Raw genomic sequence first — 12,180 nt, 5'->3', positions numbered from 1 at the left:
CCCTGAAGGACCTCCGTGGCCTAAGGAAGGATTACACCCAGCGACCTGATGAATCCATAATTAGTTGGTTAGTCCGTCTCTGGGATGCTGCAGGTGAGGCCACAATTCTGGATGGCACTGAAGCCAGGCATTTGGGATCCCTGTCACATGATCCTGTCATTGACCAAGGAATGATGAGGGGGGTTAATCCTGACAGCCTCTGGGCACGGGTCTTGGACAGTGTTGCACAAAGATACCTGTGTGCAGATGATCTTTATATGCAGCACACCCAGTGGAAGACCATAGAGCAAGGAATCCAATGCTTGAGAGAAATGGCAGTGGCAGAGATTATCTTCTCAGATGACGTAACAACTAGGAACCCAGACTTGGTACCATGCACGTCTGTGATGTGGCGGAAACTTGTACAACTCGGGCCACATGAATATGCTTCTGCCTTAGCCATAATGAAGCAGGATGACAGGGATGAGACCGTGCTGGATATGGCGAAGAAGCTCCAAGCATATGCAGACGCTGTGCATGGCCCGACACATGCCAGAATCGCAGCAGTGGAAACACATCTGCAGAAGTTAGAGGATAAGATAGAGGAGAATCACAAGAAGCTCAGAGAGGAGATTAAGGAAGACCTTCTCCAAATCTCAGCAGTACAGATCAGAGGTCCTAGTGCCCAAAGCAGACGTTCCCCAGATGGAGAGAGAAGGTACACCCCATGAGCTGAGCTGTGGTTCTTCCTGTGTGATAGTGGAGAGAACATGAGGAGATGGGATGGAAAACCTGCTGCTCTGGCACGACGGGTGCGTGAATGAAGGAAGGCGGGACTCAGAGAGGGAGTTCCACCAAAAGGGAAGCAGCACCAGTTGCCCGTAGCTGAACTGCCAGATATGATGATGATGATGACATGTCCAATCCCCTTGAAGGAACATCCAAGACATATGCCCAGGGAAAGAAGGATAACCAGGCTTAGAGGGACCCTGCCTCTAGCCAGGTAGAGGCTAGGGAAAATCGTGTTTTCTGGTCTGTGTGGATTCATTGGCCTGGCACATTGGAGCCACAGGAGTATAAAGCTTTGGTTGATATTGGTGTGCAATGTACATTAATCCTATCGAGACATGTGGGGACAGAGTCTGTTTCTATTGCTGGTGTGACAGGGGGATCCAGGATTTCACTTTGGTGGAAGCAGATGTGAGCCTGACGGGAAATGAGTGGAAGAAACACCCTATTGTGACTGGCCCCGAGGCCCCATTTTTTTGGGCATAGATTACCTTCGAAGTGGGTATTTCAAGGACCCAAAAGGACTCAGGTGGGCATTTGGGATGCCCTCTGTAGTGACAGAGGGCCTCCAGCAATTGAACACTTTGCCTGGGCTGTCCGAGAATCCATCTGCAGTAGGACTTCTGAAGGGAGAAGAGCAACAGGTGCCAATTGCCACTTCCACAGTGCATCGACAGCAGTATAGAACCACTCGAGATGCTGTGATCCCCATCCGTAAGATGATCCGAGAGCTGGAGAGCCAAGGGGTGGTCAGCAAGACCACTCACCCTTCAACAGCCCCATTTGGCCTGTGCGTAAATCTGAGGGAGAATGGAGATTAACAGTGGACTACCGTGCATTGAATGAAGTGACTCCACCACTGAGCGCTGCCGTGCCAGACATATTAGAGCTCCAGTACGAGCTAGAGTCCAAGGCAGCAAAGTGGTACGCCACCAGTGACATTGCCAGTGCATTTTTCTCCATTCCTCTGGCAGCAGAATGCAGGCCTCAGTTTGCTTTCACCTGGAGGGGAGTGCAGTATACCTGGAACCGACTGCCCCAGGGGTGGAAGCACAGTCCCACCATCTGCCATGGACTGATCCAGACTGCACTGGAAAAGGGTGAGGCTCCAGAACACCTCCAGTATATTGATGACATCATTGTGTAGGGGAACACAGCCACAGAAGTGTTTGAGAAAGGACAGAAAATCATCCAAATCCTCCTGGGAGCTGGTTTCGCCATTAAAAAAAGCAGAGTAAAGGGACCAGCTCGTGAGATTCAGTTCCTAGGAGTGAAGTGGCAGGATGGACGGCGTCAGATCCCTACAGATGTCATTAACAAGATCACAGCAATGTCTCCACTGACCAATAAAAAGGAAACTCAAGCTTTCCTAGGTGCCATATGCTTTTGGAGAATGCACATTCCTGAGTACAGTCAGATCGTGAGCCCTCTTTACCTGGTCACCCGCAAGAAGAACCATTTCCACTGGGGCCCTGAGCAACAACAAGCTTTTGCCCAGATCAAGCAGGAAATTGCCCATGCAGTAGCCCTTGGTCCGGTCAGGACAGGAGCAGATGTGAAGAACATGCTCTACTCTGCAGCCGGGAACCATGGCTTGTCCTGGAGCCTTTGGCAGAAGGTGCCTGGGGAGACTCGGGGTCGGCCACTAGGATTTTGGAGTCGAAGCTACAGAGGCTCTGAATCCAACTATACTCCAACGGAGAAAGAAATCTTGGCTGCCTATGAAGGAGTCCAAGCTGCCTCAGAGGTGATTGGCACGGAAGCACAACTCCTCCTGGCACCCCGACTGCCAGTGCTGGGGTGGATGTTCAAAGGCAAGGTTCCTTCACTCACCGTGCCACTGACGCTACATGGAGCAAGTGGATTGCCCTTATCACTCAGCGCGCCCGTATACGTAAACTGAATCGCCCTGGGATTTTGGAGGTAATTACAAACTGGCCTGAAGGTGAGAATTTCGGTGTCACAGATGAAGAACCAGAACCAGTGACACGGGCTGAAGAGGCTCCTCCATATAACCAGCTGCCACCAGAAGAAACACGCTACGCTCTTTTCACGGACAGTTCCTGTCGCATCGTAGGGATGAACCGGAAGTGGAAAGCAGCCGTATGGAGCCCCCCACGACAGGTCGCTCAAGCTACCGAAGGAGAAGGTGGATCCAGCCAACTCGCTGAACTCAAAGCTGTTCAGCTGGCCCTGGACATTGCTGAGAGAGGGAAATGGCCAAGGCTCTACCTTTACACTGATTCATGGATGGTAGCCAATGCTCTGTGGGGATGGCTGGAGAGGTGGAGAGAGGCCAATTGGCAGCATAGGGGAAAACCAGCTTGGGCTGCTGATGAGTGGAAAGACATCGCTGCTAGGGTAGGGAAGCTACCTGTGAAGGTCCGCCATGTAGATGCCCATGTCCCCAAGAGCAGAGCCAATGAGGAGCACCAACAAAATGAGCAGGTAGACCAGACTGCAAAGATAGAAGTGTCAAAGATAGACCTAAATTGGGAACACAAGGGAGAGTTATTCCTAGCTCGGTGGGCCCATGATGCCTCAGGCCATCAGGGCAGGGATGCCACCTATAAGTGGGCACGAGACCAAGGGGTGGATCTAACCATGGACAGTATTTCTCAGGTTATCCATGACTGTGAGACGTGTGCTGCCATCAAGTATGACAAAAACCTCTTTGATATTTTTGTCCATTATTTGTCGCACACACCAAAGTATGCAAGGTATTACTACTAATATAACTACCAGAACACCCAATACATAGAGAGCTGTCTTACAAAGTTCCCTTAGCCAAGGTGCAAAGCTCCATCCCTGAAACAAATCATCTAACTAGGATCCACCATCTTTAATTTGAGCTGTCAAATCTTTCAGCTTTTTTATGCTTTTGTGGATGGATTCAGAATGATCAGAGAGGTTCGTGGAACACAATCCTTCAAATTCCTCTCAACCATGTCCTTGTGCCAGTAAAAGAAAATCAATTGCTGCTCTATTTTGAAGGGTAGCATGTCTAACACTATAAACATCGGTCAACATATCACTGTTTGCAGTGGGTGTGGCATTTTGTTTACTCAGCCAACATCCAATTTGATCTAATTGTTTCAATGCCATTGTTGACGCCAGTCAGGGTAAAAACAAACCTGCTGAAACCCTTTTGGCAGCATTCCAAGGCATGAAATCATGGGTTTCATCCTAATGATGAGCAGATCTTGTTCCCCTATGTTTCTTTTTCATGACTGCTTTAGCAGTAGGTGCTATCACAGTGAGCATCCCAATGCTACATGGGGCATCTTCAAGGCGTGATGGAATACCCTGCCAAGCCCTATCTCCACAAATGAACCAATATCCTTTTGGCAACTGTCATGGATATTGGTCAGCCTCGGAAAGCACATACCAACTGTTTGAATAATTACACCAAAAACTTAAATTTCTGTATGCAAAATAGTGGGGAGTAACATTGTGCTTTGGGGAATCACCTTCTTGCCAACCATTAGCTGTAAATGTAAGGCAAAAATCCACTGTTAAAGAACCAAGGATTTCTAATTCTTAGGGTTGAGATACTGCTTTGTGAAGTTCTCTGGCCCAAATATTGCAATTCAATATAGGATTGCTCCCATTATCAATTTCACCAGGCTCACCATTAGATTGCTTTTTGATCAAAGGCAAATCCTTTACTGGCACACTGACCAGACAGGTAGAGAAAGGCTTTTCTGGTTCCGAATCAGACAAACATACGGTGTCCGAGCCTGCTGCCTTGGCTAAGGTCACCCAAACATTTGGTTTTGCTTGTTCCATAGGCAAATCGGCACTACAGGAAGCAATTAAACCCCACCAACACCAGCATATCATTTGATTTCACTCCATCCTTTTCATGAGCTAATTTTTGGCAAAAATCCTCCATATATATTAATTTAAAAACTTTAATTTTGACCTTAAAAGAAGATTTCATCTTTGAAAGTCCAATAGAGGGGATCTATAACATAACAAAACAAAAACCACGCTTTAGCCAAAAGTCAGCTCCACAAAACCAACAATTGACACACATATAAATAACAGAAGATTAGAGTTTGCAGGGTCCACCGGTGAACAAGGAACGTCAGGCGTGACCCAGGATCCCTCTGTTCAGCTCATGTCTGTGTACTTGCTTCCGCAGTTTTGGACTCATCAGCACGGACCCACTTAATTCCTGCACCTGTGGAGACAGAAGCATACCCTTTGCCCTAAGTGATTAATCGGAAAGGACCTTCAATTTGTCTGGCCTCAGAGTTTCTAACTAAAACAGGGGGATTTTCTTTCAGCTTCGCCTGTGTGTTATTTGAAAAATGCCTAAAAATTGGTGGATCAGGTTCTGCAACCAAGCTGTTTATGAAATTAAAAACATACAAAGCTTTGTTCAACCTCATCTGTGGTGTGACCTCTACTCCCCCCCTCTGTTGATCTAGAATGCGTTTTAATGTCTGATGTGCCCTCTCAATAATTGCTTGACTTGTGGGAGAGTGAGGAATACCAACGACGTGATGAACACCCCAGTCTTTCAAAAATGTGGCCAATTTTTGAGATATATATGCAGGGCCATTGTCAGTTTTTACTTCTTGGGGCACACCCAATGAAGCAAAAGCTTGCAAAGCCATGACTACCTGTTTCACCTGTGTGAAAAGAAGCAAAAACTGCACCAGAGAACATGTCCACTGAAACATGAATATTTTTAAATTTACCAAAGGAAGGGTATTTAGTGATATCTGTTTGCCTTAAATGCAGGCTTTGCAAACCTCGTGGGTTGACCGCTCCTGTAGAAACAGGAGGCTGCACAAGCTGACAGTCAGGGCAAGTACTAATGATAGCCTCAGTTTGACTTTTGGAAATTTGAAGCATTCACACAAGTGCTTGCATGTTTTGGTGAAAAAAGACATGACTCAGTTTTGCTTGCTCAAAAATGTTTGGCAAAGTGTTTGAAATAACCATTGTCAGTTTGTCCGCTCTCGTGTTTCCTTCCACTAAAAATCCAGGAGGCGAAGAATGAGCCCTGATATGAGAAAAAAAATATGGATTAGTTCTATATTGCAAAGTTGTATAACGACATGAAAGCCAGCGATATAAAGTGTCATTATAAACATCCTTTAAAACTGATCCTTCTAATCTTTTAACTACATTAGCAACATAAGCAGAATCTGTGATAAAATTAAGAGGTTGTGGAAAGAGCTGAATAGCCCGAACCACAGCAGCAAGCTCAACAATCTGAGGAGATCCTTCTACTATTTGAATGTCTGACCCCAAGAATCAGTTTTTTGGTTCAACCAAGTTATGACTGATTTGTGACTCTTGCCAGAGCCATCAGTGAAGAGAGTTACTGCGTTTAAGGGTTCTTTACTTAACTTAGGTTTCTCTCTAAAACTCAATTTTGCTTGCAACAATTTGTGAGCTGGGTAATGAACAGAACAAAAACCTGGGAAGTTCAACAATGCATACTGCAAATCATCAGAATTTTGCATTGCTCAATTAAGATAATCTTTCGTCAATGGTAAATAGATAACTGCAAATTCTTGACCTGCTAAACCTAACAATCTTGTTCTGGCCTTAATTACAATTTGTGCTATCATCTCTAAAACTGTGAAGATAGTCTTTGGAAATCTGTAGGGAAGAAAAATCCATTCTATTATCAACAAAGGATCTATCTCAGAAGGGTCCCACTGAAAAATGAGACCACAAAGTTGCATTTTTTCTCCTAAAATTGCAAAAAATAAAGGCTTTTCTGGAATACAGTTATGAGCTTGTCATCTTTGGAGAGCTTCCATGACCTTGTCAAGGGCTGCATGTAATAGATAGGGACAGGCGAACGGAAGATCACGCGATGTGACGGAAAGCGGCAGGATTCCTTTTCCCTAATCCCCTGAGATAAGAGATCACCCTAAGAATGTAACTAGGAATGTAGCCCCCCTAACGCTAGTAACTTTCCACTCCTTACTTACCATAGATGGTACTGCAGACCCCTCTCTGACATAGTGAAGCCCCCTAGACTATAAAACCCTATGAGATAAGACAATAAACGCCTTTTGACCGTCTACCACATTGGTGTCTGTGTCCGTCATTGGCCCGAGTGACCCATGGTGAGTTTGGGTCGCCTTGCCTTATAGCAGAAGGCAACAGCTGCACAAGCTTTAGGTGTTAGATCTAGGAGAGTTGATGTCACAGCTTCCTCTCAATAAATTAAAAAGTGGACTCAGTTCATCACTGGTAATTCTTAAAACAGGTCTGACCCAATTGATACCTCCTAGAAGCTGTTGTAAATCTTGCAGGGTGTTGACACTGGTCCGGAGCTGTATCTTCTGCAGTGTTATTGTTTTTTCAGTCATCTTCCATTCCAGATTCTTCCAGGGTGGAACTTCTTGGATTTTTGTTGCAGAAATTTCAAGTCCAGCATTTTGGATTTCAGTAACAACACTAGCATGGGTTTGCTCCATCTCTGTCTGCGTTGGAGCTGCAATGAGCAAATCATCCATGTAGTGTAGGATCATGGATCTTGGATACTTTTGTGGAACTGGAGACAAAGCCTGTGCAACAAAATATTGGCAAATTATAGGCGAATTCTTCATTCCTTGGGGCAATGATTTCCAGTGCTATCTCTGCACGGGTTCTTTTAGATTGATGATGGGAACAGAAAAGGCAAATCCTGGAGCATCATCAGGATGAAGTGGAATGTGGAAAAAACCATCCTTTAAATCAATGACAATGAGAGGCCAGTGTTTTGGGATCATTGATAAAGAAGGGAGTCCAGGTTGAAGAGGCCCTATGTCTTCAATCCCTTCATTGATCTTCCTCAGATCATGAAGCAACTTCCAGGAGTCCGATGTCTTCTTGTGAATGACAAATACTGGTGAATTCCAGGGACTATTCATGGGGGTGATGTGGCCTTGCTTTAATTGTTCCTTTACCAATCTTTTGGGGTTATTTAATTTTTACTCTGTTAAAGGCCATTAATCAGTCCATATAGGATGATTCGTTTTCCAGGTCAGCTTTAAAGTGGCAGGTTTCGACATGGTCTCCATCACAGGTCCACCTCCAGTTTTGCTCCCCATTGGGACAGGGGGTGAGAGGGTGAGAGGCTTCTGAACAACAAAAGGACGCACCGTTGCTGTCTTTCCTTCAGGACCTGTAATGTTAATCATGGATGCACTTTGAAAACACACAGTAGAACCTCCAATCACTGTGAAGGAACCTGAAGGAGCTACCAAATCCCATTCACTGGGCCAAAACGTGTGAGAAATTAAAGTGACTTCTGCACCAGTATCCGGCATGCCTGTAACATAAATTGTTTTACCACAGTGAGTCAGGCTACAAATCAATTTTGGTCAGTTGCAGTCCAAACATTGCACCCAAAAGACCTCTGGACCTGAGGTACAAAATGGCACAGATGTAATCTAATTCTTTGGAAAGTTGTTTTGCTTGGGTGTATTCATGGGTAAAAGAAATGCAATAGCTATAGGTGTTTTTGGTGGAATTACCATAGGAACATCAAGTGCTAGAGCTAAAATCACTAACTCTTCATTACGATTTACTTAAACAATAGAAAGATTGAAAGTCCAAAAATTTTGTTGCTGGCTTTGTCTAGAATCAAAAAATCTTGTCAGTGTTGAAAAAGATTGACAATTCCAGTAGGAATGCTTTCATAACAAAAATTATTTAAAAGATGAATCAATTTTGAGGAGGCCAATTTGAACCATGTACCTGAGGGTATTGAGCTGGGACCATTTGAGGGATGGTTGAGGGACAAATGACTGAGGTACCAACACCATTTGATTGGGTAATTGGCTGTAAGGAGGTGCCACTACTTGTGTTGAGATGCGGTGGTAATCCGCGCTCTTTTTTGAGTTTAACGACAGTGGTTTGCCATTGATGTTTGATTGAGATTGACAGTGCTTACCAAGATGCTTCCCTTTCCGACATTGAGGGTAAATAGAAAGTTGTTTAGGTTGGATTGTTTTTGTAGGACAATCTTTTTTAATGTCACCTGGTTTACCACAAGCAAAACAACAAGCCTTTTTATCAGAGTCCAACTGTACAGTACCAACAGATTTTTCCCGAATTTTTTCTTGTGTTTCTAGGACCTTTTCAAACTTTTCCATTTGTTTTTGCCAAATTATCTCCCAATGTTTTTCCCAACTTTTCTGGAGATTCTGCAATCTGCTTTCCAAAAGCATTGACTTGCACATAAGCAAGATGTATGGAGAGGTGAGCCTACTGCAAGTTGTTAGCATCTATGTAACAGCTGGAGACTGATCAGGTAAAATTAAAATAATTTTTCTACATTTCGCATTTACAAAGCAAGGTTTTGAACAATATAGGAGTGAGCTTGTTCATCGACTGCTTGGGTTAATCTGTCTAGGAAAGGACCGTAGGATTCCATTTCACCTTGTCTGATAGCAGTATAAGCATTTACATGGGTACCTGCTGGCTCAACTGAAAATAAAGATTTTTGAGCAGCATCTTTAATATTTGTTAGTACAGGCCGAGGCAATTCCACCGCTTGATTTTCTGGCCTATGGAAACATCGATCACCTGCTTGGGTAATATCTATATTCTCATAAGGAATATTTTCATATCTTTCAATCAATTATCAAGAAGTTTTTTCCATTGTAATTCCCATAAAAGATATTGTGAATTGGTTAAAATCAGAGATGCCACATTTTGACAATCAGCAGGGACTAAGTCATAAGAATTAAATATACTTTTCAACACATTATTAAAAAAAGGAGAAGAGAACCCACTTTCTTTCAAAGCTTGACAGAGTTCTTTTATCTCATGGTGAGAAAGAGTTTCAAAGAATGGATTTACATCCTTATGACCGTATCTTAGAGGTAATGCAAGAGTTGTTTCTTTGAATCCAAATATTTTTCTAAATTTTGATTAATATTAGGCCAATTAGGTAATTGCGATGGAAGGTTTGCCTTTGATTTTGATTATGTTTTGTTTTTCCCTCTCACCACTCCTGTGTCTGATATAGGAGAACAGGTAGTATTGTCACTGTCATCAGCTGTCCCAGGAACTCTGCCAGGAAGCTCCAAGTTCTTCTTGGCAGAGGTGCTGCTGCAGCAACAAACCTTCCCAGGAGTCCTGCCAGGAAGGGCCGGGCAGGAGAGCTCCAACTTCTTGGCAACAGTGCTGCCCGAGCGATACACCTCCCCGGGAGCCCCGCCAGGAAGGGCAGAGGAGGAGAGCTCCACACTCCCAACAACCCCCACCCCAATGGAGATAGTGGCCGAGGAATGTGTTGTATTGCTTACAGGAAGAAAGCCAGAGCCTGATAAATCACATCTCAATTCACTAAATCGGGTTTCATTAGAATCATACCAATCGGGCTGCTCTTGAGTTGCAGATCCCGAATTTGTATTTGTGATACTTTCCAATGAATTGTTACAGGTTCCACACCATATCCCCACCCGCGGGGATACAGCTGGAAAATTCTTAGCTCCAAGCTGTGATCCTGACATGCTGTTTCCCCCCCTGCAGCGAATGAGACAGGCTTCAAGGCCTCTGAGTGATCTGTGTCTCCACAGAAACTTTTCTGAGCTCTTCTGCCTCCAGCCCATGCATCTCTCTGGGCAGAGCCATCCTGGCCCCGCTCAGCCCCTAGCTGCCACCCGCGGCCTCTGTCTGCCCCCCCGCCCGCTTTTCTGCAGGCAGAGCCAAATCCAAAGGCCCCCCACCACACGTATCCAGAGGACGGGGAACCAAAAACAGTGAAAACCTTGGGAGAGGCTTGGGGGAGGAATTTATACAAAAAGACTTCTCAGATCTGCAAAGCAATCTGCCCGCCTGAGCTCAGTCTGAGGGGGTGTCTTCCCGGGAAGGGGAAGCAGTGGCAGGAGCTGCCAGGCCGAGCGGATCCAGAGCCCACCTCGGCAGACCCCGCCTGCACAACTTCAGCACAAGATCCAGACGCAATTTGTTTGGAAGAGGAACAGGGCACAGAAACAGCAGCCCCTGATTTGCCTCCCCAAACTTTCACTTCTCTGAGCCACGCTACTCCCATCCTTCCCAGAATATGACCCCCAACCCCCCACATTCTTGGAACACAATAAAAATCCTAAATGATTTCCTGGGAATTCCGGAGGTGGAGTGTGGGGGGAACGGTGCGGGATGCGGAGGTTCAGGGACATCACATGACAACCAATATGATCCAGTGAAACCAAATTTATTATCCCTAAAAAGACTGTATTTATAATATTTCTCTACTGTCCATGTGTCTCTAGCTAATCCATGATTGGTTAGGCCTAGCTGTTCACGCGTCTAAGATAGGATGCTGATTGGATCATCTAACTTTTCACGCCTCTGGCCGTGGTTTTCTGTCCCACCCATGAACTGTCTTTTTCCTTACTTTCCCAAGCTCACTGACAAACTTGCTGAGTCCAGTTGACTCTTCTTCTTGTATCTTTTTCAAGGATATACCGACCCCATTTTCTGAATATGTCCCGTATTGTTTGTGAACGTGTCCATTGTCCATTATCCAAGCAGGCTGGATTGTGCATCAGCTGAATATGGCCGTTGTTTCTCAAAAACTCCTCAATCTGCAACAAATCCTCAACAGTGGAGGATTCTGTGGAGGAATGGGAAGACAACTTGTCACAGCATCAGTGACGCAGAAGAAAGAGAGGACAGAACTGAAGCTGGAAGCTGATCAGTTTCCCCTTTCCCGGGGATCAGGGTGCTGTCCACACTGCCTGGAGAAACCCCGGATGCTCCAGAAAGGAATGAAATCTGAACAAAACCGGAGATCCTTCCAGAAAAGGACAACAACCTGGCACCACCCAGAATTAAAGTCTCAGAACTAGGTGCTCTGTTTTGGCATTCGAGAAAGTCTTTATTATGATCATTCTGTTTAAAACTCTCCATTAAAGCTCCGGAGACAGGCATTAGTTTGACCACTTCCTTTTTGACAGAGACTAGATTATAAATTTTCCAGTTTATCTGGTCCCAAAAATCAAAAGTAAAAGCAGACAGCAAGTCTGTATTTTGAGTATTCACTTTTACCCAGATTAATAAGTCTTTCAGTTCATGTTTTGAGATGTCTGAATGTCCTTTATTCTGTAAAATTTTCTCAAGCCAGTAAAAATGTCCCATTCTGTTTTAGATAAATGACTTTACATCTCATTGCCCAGGAGCCCCTAAACCTGCTACTTATTACTTACAAGGTCATCAGGTGCAGACAACGATGGAGAGGATGATCTATTCCTCCTGTTAACAGCCTATGCCTCCGGCGACCGAACTGTCCATGATCTTCTGTTTTAGTCCTCTAGTCTAATAAAGTTTCTAATAGAAGCACTATTTATTGCCAGCCAGGTGTTTATATAGAAGTCACAAATGGGACGGGACTGCTGTGGAACGTGCCTTGAGCTGTTTTATTTTTCAGCATCAGTCTCATTA

Source organism: Serinus canaria, chromosome Z (genome assembly GCF_022539315.1).
Source record: "Serinus canaria isolate serCan28SL12 chromosome Z, serCan2020, whole genome shotgun sequence".
NCBI lineage: Eukaryota > Metazoa > Chordata > Aves > Passeriformes > Fringillidae > Serinus > Serinus canaria.
This window is presented reverse-complemented; position numbering follows the sequence as displayed.